This window comes from Bactrocera neohumeralis, chromosome 5 (assembly GCF_024586455.1).
Source record: "Bactrocera neohumeralis isolate Rockhampton chromosome 5, APGP_CSIRO_Bneo_wtdbg2-racon-allhic-juicebox.fasta_v2, whole genome shotgun sequence".
NCBI lineage: Eukaryota > Metazoa > Arthropoda > Insecta > Diptera > Tephritidae > Bactrocera > Bactrocera neohumeralis.
In genome coordinates, this window is record NC_065922.1 from 78002992 (window position 1) to 78023259 (window position 20268).

Genomic DNA, 20268 nt, shown 5'->3' on the forward strand with positions numbered 1-20268 from the left:
CCGCAATGCATAAAATTATTTTAGAAACACTCAGCGCGCAACAGCTGTTTGAAACTAACCACAGCGCACACTGTTTGTTTCGTTCTCACACTCACAACTCCAAATGAGCGCGCGCTCTCCCATCCGCATAGTTATGCACAGGCTCCGCTCTGTACTGGTGACACTCACAACGCGCCTGACCGGTGCGCCGAATTCCACCACTCGGGCTAACGGTTCGTTGCCAATGAAATTCGTGCCGTTTTCGTAGTCAACTTTTAGGTGCGTAACCAAGTGCAACGTTGTGTCGCTACAACGGCGCGGACAATGTGTGTGCGTGTGTGTGGGGATAAACGTTATTGAAAAGTTACCAACAACAACAACAAAAATATTTAGTTTATGTCCAAAGCGTATATTAGTATTGAGAAATCGTAGAAAAAATTCAAATTCGGTCGAACTTTGTGCAAAAGAGAATGTGAAAATGTGAATTTATACGCGTTGCCTGCGCTAAAACGCCTAAAAGTAGACCAGCTCTAGCTCTAGTGAAAAATTGTGATCGTAATTGGAAACGTGTATTCAACGAAAGGGAAAATTTGCGAAAATCGCAACGGTAAAGGTGATGAAAAGTGAAATTTTGAAAGCAAAGCGAAATTATTGTGTAATGACATTGAGCGTGGCGAGGCGAGTGGCAAGCGAGTCACGACGACGACGACGACTACAACGGCAACAAAAGCGACAACGATAAGCTGAAACATAACGGTGCGCACTGGAGTAGGAGCAGCAGGTCGGCGGCAAGGCAAGAAAGTGTAAGTGGAAGGATTTTCGAAAGTGAAGTGAGTCGAAAAGCATACATACGCACATGCACGCGCACACGAATGCGTACGAATTCGAGCACAAATAAAGTATATGTATATGTCACGCACGAATGGGCACGCACACAGTCACAAATTACACATACACACCGCCATGGCAGACAGACTGACTGGCTGGACGACTGGTTCCTTGCCATGCGACTTCACCCTGTCTTACTGCCCCACTGCCAGTAAACGTCGGTCGCAGCTCCTAATGTACTCGTCAGTTGGTCAGTCAGCCATTCGGGCGGTGGAGCTTCGTGCGCTCGCACGCTTTGGCACATTTCTCATATCCCTCGCCGCCTCCGTCACTACAGCCGCTTGGCCAACGCTGAGCGCCTGTGAGCCCACCACGTTCAACAGGATGCATCAGCGCGTGTGTGTGTGTAAATGTGCGCTCACTTGTGTGCTTTGGCGTAGCTCCCTAACTCGCCAAAAGACTCGCGCGAGTGCTGCGCGTCGCTTCGTGCGCTTTCGCGTCGCGTGTTCGTTTTGAATTATGACACACACTTCAAGGAAAGCACACACACACACACAGCGGAGCTCGAGTAAATGACATTTGGTATTTCCCTTTCACTTATTAAATATGAAAATACCAGTAACTGACATAGTTTCGTCCCGAATACTAGCGTGTGAGTGTAAGTGTGCGTTCAGCGAAAGTTTTGCCAACAAAAAGAAGCAGTGTGCTCTATGATTTACGATTGCAATGGAAAACAAACGGACTTTCTTCTTTAGCTTTCGCATAAGAAACAACAAAGCGGCAGCAAAAATGACACAATTTCGCGTGTGGCGCCTTAAAGTATACTTCAGCCAAGCGATGGTGTGCCAAGACGCTGTGTTTGCGTGTGTATTGTTTGTGTAGCCTTCGGCGTTGTGTTGATTGTGCGAAAATCTTAAGGCCATTTATTAAAGCTAATGATTTGCTTTTACATAACAGAATCGCTAAATTGTTGCATACTTTTACGAGCGCTTTAAACTATTTTAGCAGCGAAACATACAATTTGTGGCAAAATTGGCAGCAAGAAACAATTATTTTGAGTTTAATGGGAATTACAAGAAAAAAATGTCGTGAAAAAATATGCGAAAGAGAACCAACCAGCTGAGGAGACTTAACTTCAAGAGGGCTTAAATGGTTTAGGTATAAATAACTTTATTCGACTTGCAGAAGTAGTTTCTGGAACTCATGTTCTTGGTTACTAAGAACTTTTTTGGCATGATGAGAGGTTGTTAAAGTGTATTTAATATAAAAAGGAAAAATAGGTTAGAGTTTTTACCTTTGGTAGTACTTGATGGTAGCTTTTGGCCAATTTTGATATAGTGCCATAAGCAAGGTGTCCTATCAGCCATCTCCGCCACATCAATGTGTTACAAGTACGTAGCTCACTGATGGAAACGTTCGAAACCCCTATATGGGGTTTCAAAATGAATCGGTGTAAGATGTGTAGCTCGAACGACTAATGCTTCATTAAACTAATGCACTCGAGGAATATTGCACAAAAATTGCACAAAAATGTATTAAAAGGTCACTTCGGCCCTCCAAAACTGCATTTCTTATGGCTTAATAATCTTTATTTTGATTTTGATCGGCCAGTTTGTATGACAGATATATGTTTACTATAATAGTCCGGACATTTCCCTCTCCATCCGTCCACCGAACGGGCATAAGGAAGGCTTGCGAAGCTTTGTTGAATAACTACGAGAGGATACATAAAGCAGTAATATACACGGATAGCCAGACGGCTTTCTTAGCCTTGTCGTCGCTCGTGACTAATTCCAACATAGTCGTTAACTGCAAGAAGGCACTGAGCTCACTAGAAGGCAAGCTCGACCTAGACTTGATCTGAGTTCGCGGCCACAGGAGCATTTTCCGCAACGAAAAAGCAGACGAGTTGCCAAAGGCAGGAGCTTTCATAAATGAACCCGAGACAGAGTTAATTACCAAGCCCGCTAGGATCGATCAGGAGAGAGCTCAATATGCAATTTCAACAATTGGCAAATAGCAGATAGAAAAAAATACAGATATGGCCATAATATGACAAGAAAAGAACTAATGACTTATTAAATAAGTCCAGGAAAAGTATCTACAGACTAACTGCTACCATAACAGGGCATTGACCATTTGGAGAACATGCGTCCAAAATGGGTATGACCTACAAAACATCTGCCGAGGCTGCGAACTAGTAGGAAATAAGGAAACAATTTTCCACTTTCTTTATGAATGCCCAGCTCTATCGCAGATCCGACACAGAACACGTGGAATCCATAAAGCACCAAACCTTAAATGGATGTCTACAAAAGCATATCGGACATTAGTAGCTTCATCGAAACCACAAAATGGTTTGAAAGAGAAGGTGAAACGAATAGCAATAATAAAAAGGTCCACGACTAGTGCCACAAAATGGCACAGCTAATTATAATTGAGCCCGAAATACAAAAGGGCTGCACTCCTACCTACCTACCTATAACAGTCCGTAGTTCTGTTTTGTCAAATAATAGTGTTTTAGTAGATCATTTTGTATAGTGGCTATGTATAGGCTGTAATGATCCGATATCGGTGGTTTTGATAAGTTGGAGAGAAAAGGACGATGACAAAACCTTGCATCGATATCTTTGGCAACCCTAGCGTTGGAATCTCGTAACTCATCACTTTACCGTAAAGTTTGACATCTTTTATATATATTTCTTTATACATACTCCGAATGTTTTGATATAAGTATGTGCGCTATTTGTGTTGTTTACAGTAATTCAAAACATTCATCCCTGCAAAAATATGGTATTAAATCGCAAACATTTTGCCGCTATTACTTTTTTGGAATTCTTTTGAAAAAAATAGTATTCCATGGTATTCTATTAGAAATTTCCAAATTTTTTTGATTTTTTCTGCGAGTTCTTGTTTAGAAGTCTAAGACACTTTTGTATTCGACGGCTGCTGGCTACATGCCTCTGATCGCCTGGTAGAAGTCCATGATTTTCCAACCAAATTATATGCATTTTCTGCAGCAAGTTTTGTGAATGTTTGTAATTTCTAAACCAGAAATCTTTGGAAAAAGCTACAAATGTGGAAAGTTGGAGAAACACATGAGATTCTGTTTAATAAAATCGAATTAGGAATAACCAAAAATTTAGAAAAAAACGCGTTGCAATTCAGCGGTTTTAATCAAAATTATGCTTGGCAAGAATTTTTCTCTTAAGTTCTGTGAAGCAGGTTGTGGCAACATTTTCAATTATTTTTATATCTACGACAAGTCCAAAACTCTCTGATATCGTGCATTTCGTCAATCAATTTTTATTTTTCTTTAAATACTCGCAAGCGGGAGCTTTTCCTGCGCTTGGAGTATAAAAGTAGACTAGGAGTGGCATCAAATAAATGTGGTTCTATGGAAAACATGGTATATGACCTTTAACAGCATTTTATTGAATTTTACGCTTGTTATGGCCAACTAACGATTGCTAAGCTTGTGGGCTTGTGAACTTGCGGGTTTGTGCTTTTCTTAAAGTGATATTTTGAAAGCCTTTAAAAGCAAAGCAGCGAAATCTATAAAAAATAATTTGGCAATGAAATTTATGCGCTTGCTACGTTTGAGTCTGCCATTTCCATTATATTTTATGTGAGTCCATTCGTCTTGCACTTGATTTGAGCTACGAAAGTATGCTACAATCTTCCTATGCTTGTTGTCAGCCCGTGCGTACATCGCAGATGCAAAAAATGAAAGGCAACAAGGGCTTACGATGGCGAGTGCTTCAACGAACGCGAACCTTCCCAAGTCAGAAATTCAAGCAAATATTGAAAAATTAAAAATTCAGCAGCAGAAGCAGTGCGCCTGCATGATTAAGCAACCGCCACACACACACATACGCAGCCTTAGCGTCGGCTACTGCTACGTAGGCGCATAAACACCGGGAAATGTGTCGGTCCACACTTTGCGTTTCATGCAGCTTCATTACTTGTAATATTTAAGCGAGCATCTGCATATTAAACAACATATGCCTCAATAACTGCTGTGTGGTAAGCAACACACAAGCATGTACATTATGTACATATGTATTATATCTCATCGAGTATCTCATGCGCCGCATTGCCGCAAGAGCCACAGCGTTGCGGTCGGGCTTCACTACTTTTCTTTTTACTCGCCTTCCAATACACTTTACAACTTAATCCTGTTGTAGAAAGGATTGTGAAAATATCTATTGTTTGTGTGTGCGTGTATGTATGGCTGTGTGCGTGTAAGCGGAAGTGACGGTTGGCTCCAGTTGCTGTTGAATATTTCAGTTGACTTTACCACTTCAGTCACTAAAGTCAACTACACTTGATGTGCGTTGTGTGTTGTTGTTATTGATGTGTGGATGTGCACTTGCTAGCTGTATTCTGTTGTTTCTGTTGTTGCCTTGGCATCGTAATTTCTATTACGCTTGCTATCCGCCATGCTCTGCTTATGCTGCCAGCTCTTTTGTTTGTGTTGTGTATCGCCGGCGTTGCTTGCGAATATAAGTAGAGTTAAGCGCTAGAGTTAATCTGCATGAGATGACAAATGAAAAACGAAAATAATGTTTATCTGGTTTCTTTCTTAGTGCGGATGTGCTATTGTGCCTTTATGCATCATTGTTTACCTCGTGTAGCGCTTAAAATGCTTGCTTGTATGTGTGTTGATCCGCTTTGTGTGGTTGTGCTTGTGTGTGTGTGAGCTGACCGAAATTCTACTAAAAACGCTTGCCACATCCTGCTCAGTGACTTCTAAAGCTAGCTATATCCGACTGCTCCAATTTCCTCCGAGTGACTATGCGTTGGGTTTTCGAGTGTATGTGTACATGTAATATCAAATCTGGCATATTTATAGAAATCAAGATATAGAGAAAACAATAATCACTTGCTTTGTTTGTATGCCGGCATATCAAGCTAGCTGAGTTTCCTTACCTCTCGCGGTCTAGGAGAAAAATTATGATACTTGAGAACTATAACCAAGTTTCAAAGAGGAGGAATCTTCAGAAACGAATTTCATTTCGAGGTTTCCTCGAAATATTTTCATTATTTTAAAATTTTCAAAATAAAAAAGTCTTCTGGAATGTAGTGTATGGTAAAATGTATAAGGAATAAACATTAACTCTTTGGGAAGTGCGTGAGAGAGTGAATATGCCAACCTTAAGGCGGATAATCGATATAGAATAAATCAAAATCTTCGATATTTAGAATTTCTAATTTCCGAAGTCGAAAGAAAGTAATCCGACTCATGACGGACCCAGATAACAGAATATTCCCCGGGACCAATGCGAAAAGAACCATAACTATTTCGTAGAAACTTTCTATTGAAAACTCTTTACGTCGACTCATCAGATGTTGTCATCGTCCATGCCTCTGCTCCATATAGCAGGACGGGAATAATAAGCGTCAAACCTGACCCCAAAAGAAAGACTCGCAGAAGCAGTAAACACAACAAATTTATATAAAATTGTCAAAATAAAACGCAAATGTATGCTCTCTACTGAAAAATGTTTTAAATTTCGTACAGCTCCTTTGCTTTCTGCTTGCATTTGCCGCATTTGAAGAGATCTCCTTTATTTTCACTTTTCTGCCACATAACCTCATTTTACTCGTGTTTATTTTGCGTGACACATATTGCAATTGCCATTGCTTTTAAAGCACTTGGCGCGTTGCCAACCCCCTTTGACTGTTGACCGACCGACCGACCAGTGAAAGGAAGTAAGTCACTCGCCGTACTCAGTCAGACGGTGAAAGTTTTAAATTGCCGACAACTTTGGGGAAACAACACAACAATTGCGGCGCTGCATTTGAAATGCGCTGCAAACGCTGGGGACCCGCAACACCAAGCCATGTGACTGTGACACAGCTACACGACCAATCAATAACAACAACCGAAGCAGCACAAAAACAACGCTCATGCAATAACGGTATTGCAGTTGTCGCACAATACCAACTGACGGACGCGCCCGAGCGACAGTCGAGCGATGCGCGCCTGCCATTAGCACTGCAGCTCACCGCAAGCTTGATTACGTGCAACAGTGGCAGCGTCGAATGGCCTCAAATGTCAGCTGTCAAGTTGGGTTTGCACAACTCACATGTCTTCGTGGCTGGCAAACACCTTGCGACTGATTGATGGTCGCGCGCCAGCAGTTGCGACGCGGCACTCTATTCGCTGCAAGCTTAAAAGTCAAAGCGCGTGTGTGTCTGTAGACTCAAGCGCCGCTGTTTTGCTGCGCTTCGAGAAAATATTTTATTTTTAAATTTGCTATTTTCGTTTAGTTTTCTTTGGCATTTGGCCTTGTTGCCACTGCCGCAGCATATTTGCATGCAAATGTCTTGCAATTATCAAGTTCCATTGCCATTTCCTGCCGTCGGTTGGACATTAGCGCCTCTTTAGCGCCACTCTTCGCAGCGCTTACGCAGCTGACATAAGTTGACATTAACCTTTGCTTTGCTTGGCTTCCATCGCGTACACGCCTATAATGGGTGTGCAACGACCGTGTGGCTACATAAGCTACTTGCAACATGGCCGACAGCTGAAAACATGCGCGGCTAATTAACACGCTCTTAGCCTACTCTCTGTTGTGGCTGTGTGGGTTCGTAGGTTCACGTGTGTGTGGAGGAGGCAGGTTAATACGTGGCACGACGGCCATGGCACGCGCCTGCTGTGCCGTCGTTGGCTTCTCGCTACTTGCGTTTTTAAGTTTCTCTTTCAACACGCAAACATCGTGTTCGGTTTTTTGTTTTATTTGGTTTTATCTCTGTCTGTTGCGCACTTTGGCTGCGGCTTTCGTTAATTAAGCCTTAGCATGCTTCATGCGGCATACACAGCCGCAAGTTGCACTGACGCTTGTTGTTCCTGGCTTGTCGTTTTACAAATATACTTGCCTATACTTCGTACTACTCACTCAGCCCTCGCTGGCGTTGACGGTTGCCCTTTCTATGGCTGCTAACCTCTTCCATTAGATTACATTAGATTGCAATTTAAGCCGATTGTGTTGCACGCAATATTTCTAGCTTTTAGTCATGCCTTCTTGCTTAGGGAATTTTTGTGTATACTTTCTTATTTCTATTCTCTGTCAATATTTACCCAAAATTTTTAGTATTCTTGCTTTTGGTTTAGTTCTCCTTTTAATTCGTTTCGTTATCAGTAATATTCTTCTTACGTAAAAACCTAAGGCCTAAAGACTAAATCTTTGCATTTTTCTTCACTTTGCTTTTATGACTGCGTAATTCAGCTCAAGATATTATTTCAGGTTTTTAAACTACTTTTTGAAACCCCGAATGCATTATATAGTATGGTTGCTTGCTATTCAGCGCGATTCAGCTTGTTAAAAAAAGCAAAACGTTGTGTCAAACAATCTGCTTGACTTTGCCAATCTATTTCAGTTACATTCAACGCACATAAGTTATCCTTGACTCAATTCAGCTGGAAAAATACGGCAGATTTTAAGGGATTAAGTGCTGAATACGAAAACTATTAGGTACAATTTTTACCATTTTTAGGGTCTTTACATTTGTTCAACAATTCTATCTATTTTAGTTACATTCAGTGCACTGAAGTTATCTGAGACTCAATTCAGTTGGAAAATTAAGGCAGATTTTAAGGGACTAAGTGCTGAATACGAAGACTGTTAAGTAACATTACCATTTTTCGTGTCTTCACATTTACTCAACAACATAAAATTTCAGCTAATATTTAAATTATTTTTGGTATGATTCTAAATTCATAAATAACTTTTTGTAAAATATTGCAAGTTTTATGTGAGAATAAACACTTAAACAAACGTTTAAAATATTTATGGCGCTTCTTATTAATATTTAGTACGATTGCTTTTACTAAAGAACAAACATTCACACCTAAAAATTGATAAAAGATAAGACGCTAACATATTCAGCGCTTGACTGGAATTATTTAGTGTACACATAATAGTATTGCTATTGAGTGCAGGTCATAACAGTTATATTCAGCGCAATTCAGCGCAATTCAGCGCAATTCCGCACAATTCAGCACACAAAATTGCTATGAAAAACATAAAATAAAATTTCCAACAGCATTTTCATGGGCGAATACACAATTGTTCCCTTTGGAGTCAAGACAAAATGATTGCCGTTGCATAAATAAACAAATATTGTTGCATCAACAGCAGAATTGGTCGAATATGTTGATAGCGAGTGATAAAATTGACATTTGCTGGTTTGATGACTTGTAAAAAAGCAATCACAAATAACACCCCCATAAAGACAACAACATTAATTTGCACAGTGTCACATATTGCGACCATGAAACATACATACATATATGTAAATACATACATACATACATACATATGTATATGCATATTTGTTGAAAGAGTTGTGCAATGCATTTTAAATTACTTTTGAAGGAAACTCGATACTTCCGAAGATGAGAACACGCTGTGTATGTGTATATGATGTAAATATGTATAGTTTATATATATATATATATATATATATATACATATATACCAAACGAAAATGGCGCAGAATCAAGCAGCGCTGACAATATTCATAGTAACGGAAATTGATATGTGAAAAATGTAATGTAAAAAGCCAAAATGTGATAAAACACACCGACAGACATACTTGCATTAATATATATTTGTATACGTGATTATGCAACATTTTTGTTGCATGCACCATGCGTTTTTATACGTGCAAATGCACATGTGTTGTCATTCCATTACAATCATGTCAATAAACTGACAATTTATGGCATGACATACATAACATAATTTATGTCATGCCACAGCAGCTGTGTGTGAGTGTGTGTGAAGGATATCTGATATTTGTTATATTCGTTTTCTTGTCGGTTTATTTACCGGAGGCTGAAATATACAAAACTATGGCAATGAAATATTTTCTCAGGAATTTATTTCTTTCGATTGACATATTCGGCAATGTGGTATGTTTGCTTAATATACTGCTGAATTGTATTTAAAACAACTTTTGGTGATTTTTTGGAATGAAAGTAATAATAGGTGATGTAGAAACCATTTTGGAATTATGCTGAATTGCTTATATTGGCGGCTAATCGAATTCAGCTCGTACCTGAAAGCTGCGTAGTAGTTATTCGGCGACTAGGAGCGCCAAGAACGATATCGAAATAGAGGAAAATTATCCTGAATTTCATTAAGATTACTTTTATATTAATCTTTAGATGCGGTACAAAATCGACCGGGAGTTCGAAATTTTATCCCCGATTTTACCTATTTTTGGCAAAAGGCCATTGTCATAACAAAACTATTCTCTCCAAATCTCAATATTAAAGCTCACAGAATGACCGGTATATTCGGAAAAAATCAACTAAATACACTGACGTCTAGATATTTGGTGTCTGGGACCCTAAAAAGTTATACCCCGATTTCGACAAGTTTTAGATATATGATTAAACATCTACTTATGCAATGTTTTTTCTCGATATATGTTGTATACTGGAATTGAAAAAACCAGCTGGAATTTAAGATTTTGTTATATGGAAAGTAGGCGTGGTTTTGATTTTATTTCGCTCATTTTGTGATAGGTACCCTCTATATGGGTTAGCTCACACACCAAACTTCGTTGAAATCGTTAGGATAGTTCCTGAGACATACGGTTTTATCTAAAGTTGGGCGATGTCACGCTCCTATAAAACTCTTCACAACTATTTAGGAGGCGGACCCACCTCTCTTGGGTGTCAAGAAATATACATATATAGCCAGTTTCACTAAGATAACTAAGTTTCTATTCAAGTAATCGCTTGTTGATCGCAGATTAACATTGGAATTTCAAATCGGAATTTTCATATGATCTCTGATTATTATTCCAAAGTAAAAAAAAGTGAAAAACTATATTTTTGATATCAGATTAAAGCATTTTTTCGATTCCAGATTTCCCACAGGGTTGCGGCGTATGCTAAAATCACACAGCAACTGATTTATTTGCTTTTCTTATCGTTGTTCAGTCATTGTTTTCTGTTTTCTTGGTTCGCTTTCCAGTCGTTTACCTGCCCACACTGCGCTCGCTGTGGCAACTTAATTATTTGTGAGCATAAATAAATTGCCTTTGTTTTAACTACAGCCAAGTGCTTTTGTGTGTGGGTATGTTTGCGCCTTGCTTTGTGCTCATATTTGATTAATCAATTGCCTTTCGCATTGCTGACGACAGCAATTGCCGAGTTAACGATAAGGTGTTAAATTAGCTGGAAGGCGGACATGGCGCTTTCACAGCCTTAAGAGTGAGCCAATAATTACGCATTGCATTCTCTTACTATGGTTTGTTATGCACCATAAACAAGCAAATTCAATTTTCAGAAGTCTGACTCAACATCGAGGACTCGAGGGAGACTACAACACAATTCTTGCGCAAGGACATGTCACAGCCTTGACACACTAGAATTAGGATAGACGGTATCCTGGGAAATATTCAGTATAATATTATGGAAAAGGTGGAAGAGAACTATAGGCCGTACCCACAGACACATAAATCTGAGCGATAACCATAACCAGTTCAAGCTATGGTCTTCTTCAGCTCAGTTGAGAAACGCTCTTGTTTTGAGTTACTTGAAGGTTGTGTGAACCTTAGTTGAGACATTTAGTTGTAGAACTATGGGGAATTAGCTGTGGATAAGAATGTTAGGTCGAGATAGAAATACTTGTAATTACCAATATACAACCCACCTATAATAGTCAGAAATTTGTTCAAAAAATATGTTGAAATACATTATCTAAGCGGAAGCCGAAGTCAGTAAATATTTGACACAAAAACGAAAGCGCTTTCAGTGAGAAGCTAAAAAAAAAATTACACATTCCAGTTTCAAAAGGTTGACTAGGGATGTGCGAAGTAAAAAAACGGCAAAGTTCAAAAGTTTAACAGCAATTCAAGGTTTTGCTGACATAATCTCATAGAATCTCAACAAATTAACAAAAAAACGACAAAGAGCATTAATGCAGTTATAAATATTTGCTTGATATTCCAGCAAACTCGTTTATCCCTTCTACGGATTTTCGGTATTCTCTACAATATTTGCTTGAGTCTCACACTCAGCGTAGGCAGACCCAAAAGTTTGCTATACCATTTTGGCACTTAAGTTTGCCCATTTTTGTGGCACGCTAAATTAGCCATTCCCGCAGAATTCGGCCCGAAATTTTCTGGCTAACGGTAGTTGTGTGTATGGTAATTGCGTGGGTTGATTTATTTCCCGGCACAGGCATGAATGTCTACATACGTACATGGGTAGCTTAGTAGGCCGCAAACACTTCCGTTTAGGAAAGTCCGACAGACACACACACACACTACCTGCTGCCTGCCCACGCTGCGCTTAACTGCAGACGCTCCGGTATGGCACTGTGGGTACAGAAGGTTTACCATAACAGTCTCCCTGAAGTTAGGCGCTCCATTTATTTACCTCCGCTCAAGGCAAGGTGGTCTCAGTCACGCTTTATGATCCACCTGAGGTTGCTGCATCACCCAGCTGAGCATAATGGACAGCATCAGTACTAAAAAAGCTTCAACTGCATGCTCAAGGCTGTGTGTGTGTGTTTTCTGTTGTCTTTCCTTATTTTTCTACCCGTCGGGCTAATATAACATTTGCGGCTTTGTGGAGCAGACGCTGAAAAAAAATTGTGGTCCGTCCAATCAATGGCTCGTGGTTAGGATAACAGTAACCCAGCTGGAGCTGAGTACAATGACGAAAGTTCCCGTTACTGACAAGAAATGTCAATCAATTAATTTGAGATTCGGTTTGCCTAGAAGAGTACAGGAGCGCATGCAAATGTGGTAGAGCATTGAAAGCGTTCAAAAAAAGATGGCTGCATATTTGATTGCTTTTCTGAGCACAAACACACATACCTGCCTTTGACGGTTTGTTTATTTGCCCTCTTGGCAATGATATGGGGAATATAATTGAGAAGAAAATGCGAATGAATGAGGAAACGAATGGAGCTGCGTCCAATTACCTAACTCAGTGCATTTATAGCATATCCGTAGGCGCTGTATTGACTTTTGCCAGCGGTGCGTTTATGTTCTGAGGTTGATTGCAGAAATTGCGAGCCTGTTTTTGGCATAAATTTCATGAGTTAGAGTATTGATTTCCACTTCCTTGCCTTGCAAACCACAAAATATGCTTTTAAGCTTTAAAGATAACTGAATATATATATATATACATACATATATGCGATTAACAATATCGTCAAGTGGTATCATTAGTATTCGTTCATGTTGTTGTTGTCGCAGTGGAAAAAAATTTGAAAGAATGCTGGAATGGATTCGTGCCGATATCGTAGACCAAACTGTTATCGTATAACGACATAAAGGAACATCATATCAGGGTCAGTTGGGTCCGACAAGACATCGCAGGCGATTGCACTAAGACAACGCCCCGGCTCACCCCGCCTTTCTTGTGAACAGTTTTATCTACTTAAAGGTCGTACATATCTGCCGATCAAAGTTGTTTTCCGAATATTTCTGACAACAATCAGAAAATATTATTTAATCAACTTCATTCTAAAGGGCTTAGATTTTGTCGCGACAGAGTGTCAGAAAAAATTTCGAGAATTACGCTCCATAATTCCCTATCACAAACCGAACGGTTTTGGAAGTCCTTATACGATTCCCACGACAGCCGGTTCTAAGCACCGGAATTGACTCGGATTTTATCCGACCAAGGGCTGTTAAAAAAAAAAAAAAACAAAAACAAAAAAGAAAAGTTCTTACACGAGGTATAACTGCTTCTCTGCTTTGATGTAATGATGGCATTACCTCTGCGAAGACATCTAAACTCATGGCCTCATCGACATTAACTCCAGTCAACGAACTTGTGTGAACAAGAGTAAAAGTTGGGTCTTCTCCTAAAAAAATTTCAGTCATATATAATGACTTTTGTCCTGAAAACACGCTAAGCTTGCCTTGCATAAGCCGACAGGTCAAAATTAAATTTTCATTATTTCTTTTCCAAATCTTACTTGCTCTCTCCATGTACGCTCATAATTGTCACTGCAATCGCTTGTTTTACACGCAAAAACTTTTGATTATAAAAGTGCTCGCATTTAAGAAGTTTGAAGCTACTTTCGGTGTTTGGCCAACAAGAGCCATAAAAGGAAAACACAAGCACGGAGGATGGAGGCGGAGTCACGTCTTTCAGCTTACGTACGCCATTTCGCCTTTTCTGCGTAATCGATTTCGATTTTCCACGAGTCTTACGCTGCCACTGCGCTCCAATTACTGCCGTCGTCTACGCGGTCGTCGCTAGGAGAACTAGCTCAGTGTGGCGGCGCTAGTTTTCTACACGCTTTTCATTTCGGCCATGCCGAAGTATGCTTTATGTTGCCTGGACTGCGTTGTCCTCTGGTGTCCTTGCTGAAAATAGTCGACTAAAAATAGTTAAACTTGAAAATTGAATATTATTGGCGCAGCGGTTGGCAAGTTTAACACATCGACTATAATATGCACGAAATTGAAAGTAATTTGGAAAACATTGTAAGAAAATCGATGCTTTCTTTAAAGAGCCTTGGCTTAGTTAGGTAACTTGCATGTGGGAAAGCAGCAAAATTGGGTTGATAATTAAATATGGGTAGTGGTTTATTTGGTCTATATTTTTAGTGTGGCGTTTTCATGACTCTGGGCTGCATTCCTCATCTTCCATACGTTCTTTCAACTACCCCTTATTATAGCCGCATACGCCGCTGTGTTTAAAGTCTAAGACCACTAAAGCATTTTAGAGACTTTAGCTCCATATGTTATGCTCTTTCGATTCGTTCGCCTATAAAAGTCCTCAATCAGCAATCAACAAGCCTAGAATCAATCAGCAAGTGCCATTTCTAGATCAATGGATGTCAATCCTCTATTTTTAAAATATTGCAAGGATATTATCACAAGAGGTTTAAGTCCCATTTATTGGAAGACCGACCGAACCCGAACTCACTGCCTCCGTTCCCACGACAGTCGGGCTTACGTAACTGGAATGGACCAGATTTTTATCCGGCCAAGGACTTTCAATTCGGCAGAATTCTGCCGCTACAACAGCAACAATAACGTCCCACTGCCCTTATACCGACCAACATCATAAAAACTTCTTCATCAATTTATATATCATATTGCCTTTTCTGAGAAAGTAAAAGTGAATCATCTTACATTATTGAAGGTCGTGTTGTGTCGTCTTATAATCACGCTTTGTCTCCTTTCCAATAGTTTATTATTTTGCTCTTTTACGAGCCTTAATCTAATAGTTTGAGCTTCCTTTTCGCTTAGCAACTGCTGCTGCTATTTGAATTGTTGCCACATTGAAATGCTGAGCAGGTTTTTATTTCATTATTCGATTTCCTTTGTTTCATCCACTTTTCGTGTCGCCGGTGGCGTCTTCGCATGACCCCTTTTGCACCAAATTAACTTAGGCTTTGTTCACTTACGTCGCACTCGTACAAGCGACACTTATCTGTGCTGTCAGTCACGCTTGCATAGCTGCTTTCTGTTGCCTCTTCGTTCGAAAATAACACAAAACTGTCACACTCACTCGTCCACAGCCCCAGCCGCCGCGCGGTCTACCTTTTTCGGTGCGTTGAGTGCTGGGGTTCTGCTCGCCACTGTTTTTAATTAAATTTAATTGTGCCGCAAGTGTCTTTGGCGCTCACACTCTCCTGAGCTTTATTTGTTTTACTGTTGTTACGGTAAAAGTACTGTTATATTGTTGCAGCACAATTGACGTTTTCCATATGCCGTTAGCGCACCCGGAATTAGCTACGCTTGAGGCATGAAAACGTGACTGTAGTATGGGCCAGCCACACGCGCATTTCCCATTTTCGGACTGGTGAATACATGCAGTTCAAAAGAGCGCCAAGGTAGCGTGGCCGAACGTTCGACGGTTGAAAACCGAATGGTTCGGCAGAAAGGCAGAAGCAGTATATGAAAGACCGTGTAAAACCTATCTGAAATACACGTGTATAATCAGCAGATTTCTGTAATTCTTGAGGACTCAATACTACTTTTGTTAGTTTCAAGGCATCTAGAGGATTCCAAAACAAGAAAAACGTTAACTTGAGACCCAACGAAGCTATGATTCCCTTCAAAAATACGAAGGATTCCACACAAGAACTTGATTTTGAACATTCATTTTACTATATGCGTTAGTGATCCGATATCGGCTGTTCCAGACAAATGCGAAGTACGCGAATGTACAGACAAATGGACGGACAGACATACGGACATGTTTAAATCGATTCAGCTCGCTGATCATTTATATATACAGGGTTTGTTTGGACTGATTTTCTTCCGCCGCCACTGTACTTCGGAGCTGGAAATCGAGGCAGAAGGAGTCTATTTTGAAAGTTTTTAAAGAATTGCAACAATTGGCTCAATAATTTTTTTTTAAATCGACTCAATCCTATTACTTTCCGGACAAGCTCTGTACATATGTTTTACACGGTTTCCGATGTTTCCTTCTGGGTGTTGGGAAATATATATATATATATATCATGTTTAGCATATAACAAGACTTGCACAGTTGAAGGAGTTTGTAAAACTCTTGAGGGTTTTCTGAATAAATGATTCACCCCATATTAAAGAAGATCGAACTTTTTCGCCTACCTTCACAGTGTGAGCTCTCTGCGATGCCCAGGGATCAGTCATCTAACCTAGCCTCACATTTTTCAAGTGCCGTTTCTTGTGCTAAGAGGACTGAACTCTAACCTAAAGGCTCCTCGAAGGCTGCACCGCCGCCGAATTTTATATAATTGAATTCGAAAAATCCGCCGGCCGCTAAATTTTATTAAAAAAATATAGATTTTTTTAATTCAACCGAAATGTCAGCCTTAGCAGTCACTAAAACGCAGTTGCGTTCGTAAAAGATATCAGCTAACGGTTTAGTGGCGACTTCAAGCGCAGCAAGAGCAATTAAGAGCGCTTGAAAAAGTTGGGCATAAATATTTGCATGTCAAGTGCAAGCGAAAAATAGTTGAAGAGGGAGCAAGAAGCACACGCACACATGCACAGTGCAAAAAAAGCAAAAGGACAAAGAGGATACGATATGCAAGGATGAATATGTACCGGCTTGTGAATTTAGTTTAGTTTGCAGCACACGCACATACATGCAACCGTATGTTTCTAAGTATGTGTGCGCGTGTGTGCTCTATATGCGCTGCATATATGCCTGTGTTGTCGTGGCACTTTCCCTTTTATTTTAAAAAACAACAAAAGCGCACACACCACTTGCAACGCAACTATTTGCGCTGCATATTTATAATTATTTACTTACATACATATATCTGTGTGTTTGTGCGCTTGCATGTTAAGTAAGATGTCCGCACATATGTTCGCCTGCATCCGCGCTCATTGCAACGCAACACGCACTGCATTGTCCCATGCGCGTTGTTTGTGTGTGCGATGACATGGTTGCCTCATTGTCGCCATTTAATACTCGCCGTATGGCTGGCGTCGCTCTGCCAGCTAACGAGCATTTAATTTAGACAATTTATGGTTCCGTTACAAGTGAATATGGAAGCTGCTGTAATTTTAATTTTCAATACTCGAAAAAGCAAGAGGTCTGAGATGCTGAGGATAAGAAAAAATTGGAAGCGCCTTCCGAGAGATTTCCGCAGAGCTTCTGACTCATAAGTTTCAAGTTATGTTAATTACTCTATTTTTTGGAAGTGTGTAATCACACAACTTCAGAAAACTGTTTTACGATTTATTTTATATGCAATATGCCATTAAAAATCTAGCAAATATTGACAATAACTGTCACTTTCTGCACTTAGCATACTTTAAGGCACCCTGCTTGGCTTTCGACCACAATGACAGTGACTTGAATCACTTCTAGCATACTGCCAACACTCTTTAGGCTAAACAAAAACGGCAGTATTGCGGGAGAAGAGTAAAATACATTTCGGAAAAACGAAAAAAGCAGCTGAAATTTTTAATTAAAGAAAATAGCGCAAATAAGTGACAATGCTCAGCTTCAATAGCGTGTCGGCCATTTAACGCGCGCTAGCAGCACGCACTGCTGCCCCCCTCTCTGCTTACGAAAAAATTGGTGACAACGCACCCGTCACTAGCAGCAGCTAACAGTGCGCGCTGCGCCGGAAGCGGAAACGTGAAGGCATGCAAATGTCAAACTCCCAGCAGCGAAGATGAGAAATCAAAAAATTCTGGCGATTTCGTTGGCAATAAGAGCAAAAGCGGTCGTGGCAGTGCACGCTGCACGAGTTTAGGCAACTCGCGTTTGAGTGCGAATAATTCTCAGCTAAGAAATCATTGCCGTTTGCGTTTTGTGGCACAACTGATGAAAGTGGTGCGGTGTTGTTGCTGTTTGGCTGTTATCTATGGCGTCGCTGTGTCCAGTTTCGTAGCGCGCTTGGCGTCAACGAAACGCTGCAACCACCACGATTTATGGCAACAGACATACACACACATCACTTTCACTTCGCCATAAAAAGTCGCTAACAATGACAAAGCAGACGCTCGGCAGCGGAAGGCAGCACTGACAGCTGCCAATCAATATTCATGTTTCTTGTTCCGTTCTTTTTTAGCGCGAGACAAAAAGCTTTTGTTGCTTGGCTGGACAGCAAAAATTTACAAAATATGGAAAATTTTGATTTTTGGTTAGAGATATTTTAGCCTTAAGAACAATTGTATTTACAATACTAAAAAAGAAATCGCTTATGTATGAGGGTTCTTAAAGCGGTTGTAGTGACAAGATAAGGAAATGGCGTAAGGAAATGTGCGCGGGCTAGCAAAAGTATTTGCAGAGTGATGAAAGAGCTTTTATGGAGCTTTCTTTATTAGAATTGAGCTTTCGATGTGTTTTAAGGTTGAACTGAGACTTGAAGCTTGCGATTTAACTAGACAAAGTAGATCTAACACTTTCCAAAAAAGAGTGAGGAAGGAGCTTTTATGGAGCTTTGATTATCGGAGTTGAGCTTTTAGTCTGCTTTGAAGTTCAATTTTGGCGAGACTTAATCCTTTAATTTATCTACAAAGTTTAACTAGACAAAGTAGTTCTAACACTTTCTCTAAAAGAGGGAAGGAAGAGCTTTTTTGGAGCTTTCATTATAGAAATTGAGCTTTCGATGTGTTTTAAGGTTGAACTATTATGAGACTGGAAGTTCGTGATTTAACCAGACAAAGTCGAGGCATGTTCTCGTCTATGAATTTCGGAGATGGGATAAGTAAGCCTACATGTGTCAAATGTGTCTCAGGAAGGGTCATATGCGTCTTAAGGAACATAAGCACTAACCCAACTGTATGAGTGGTAGGCGACATCTTTCAAGAGGAATATGATGCAACGTGTTAGTTAGTAAAACTGACGCTAGCCCAGCAACTTAGCTCCGATTTAGATTTTTAATCGATCATCCTCTGCAAAAACCCTAATTTTTACTATGCAACTGTCACTTTTAAACCATTTATATGCGGCACCATATTCCACAAACATTTTTATTGTGTAACAAATAAGTCATGTTGCAACGGTTGTGGCAAATGTGCTATAAAAACCCACATTTGGGAATACGAAATACAAATAGAACGCCTGTAACTGTTTGGGGTGCATATGTACAAGGATAGCTCCGCAAGCATTTGTGTCACCCCATTCGACAAATTGCATGTGGCACAGTCAAGCGATCGCTGGCTCACATATCCCGCCAACCATATTGCCACACAATTCATTTGTCGCTCTTCAGCTTTTCTCTCCACTTCAAAATGCGCAATGGAATTTTTCACATATTTGCTTTGCATTGCATTCCGTCGAGTTACATAATACAAACATATGTGAACCGAATATATTTCACTTTAGTTTTGAGCTACTAACACAAATAACTCGCCATATTGCCGCAATGCTTAAATGGACGCACTCGCAGATTACATACGGTACATGTGTACACTTGTGGTATATATTCCATTTGCGTTTCATTGCGGCGCTGCTTTGTACTTTTTCTTGGTATTTTATGGGTTAGAAATGAAAATGTCAACATGTGAGTGCACAAAACGGCAAACACCAATTATTATACGTATGTGTGTGTGGCACTACTGTCCTCGTGTGGCATGCGCAATATTCCTAACACGCAATTAACCTCCTTCTTTTCGCCTGGAAATCGTTGGCTTATGTTTGGGGGCAGAGTTGCAGTAGCTAACCGAGTTTGTTTGATACCGCAATTGATAGTTTTGTGGAGTGGGACATGCATACCATCGAGGAACTGCCTCCTTAACTGCTAGAACTCGATTATATATATTATATGTATAATAACCCCTGCTGCATGCTTGGTTGAACTGCCCCTTCCATTTTTGATGCACCCCTTAATTTTATCCAAACAGGTTTGAAGACAATACTTCGGAGACTGCATGAGAACTTTTTTCTGGTGAAAAATTAACGATAATATTTTATTGCTTTTCTGCATAGCAATCCAATCTTTATACCTCTGCGGGTGACTCGGGCTTTGGTTTTTTTTTTATTACCAAGCTGGAGTAGTTTTGTTAGGTTCT

The 20268-nt window shown here is 40.1% G+C and overlaps 1 protein-coding gene across 16 annotated transcripts in view; it reads left to right on the forward strand.

Annotated features, from left to right (window-relative positions):
- The first annotated feature begins 257 nt into the window (after positions 1-257).
- LOC126759019 (potassium voltage-gated channel protein eag) overlaps positions 258-20268 on the forward strand; it is a 101801-nt gene continuing 81790 nt past the window's right edge. For 12 of the 16 annotated variants that reach the window (XM_050473544.1, XM_050473554.1, XM_050473549.1 and 9 more), the window contains exon 1: positions 258-782. The gene's annotated coding sequence lies outside the window, so the exon portion shown is untranslated. The remainder of the gene's footprint in view (positions 783-20268) is intronic. The other 4 variants (XM_050473546.1, XM_050473545.1, XM_050473547.1 and 1 more) reach the window with 2 other exon arrangements.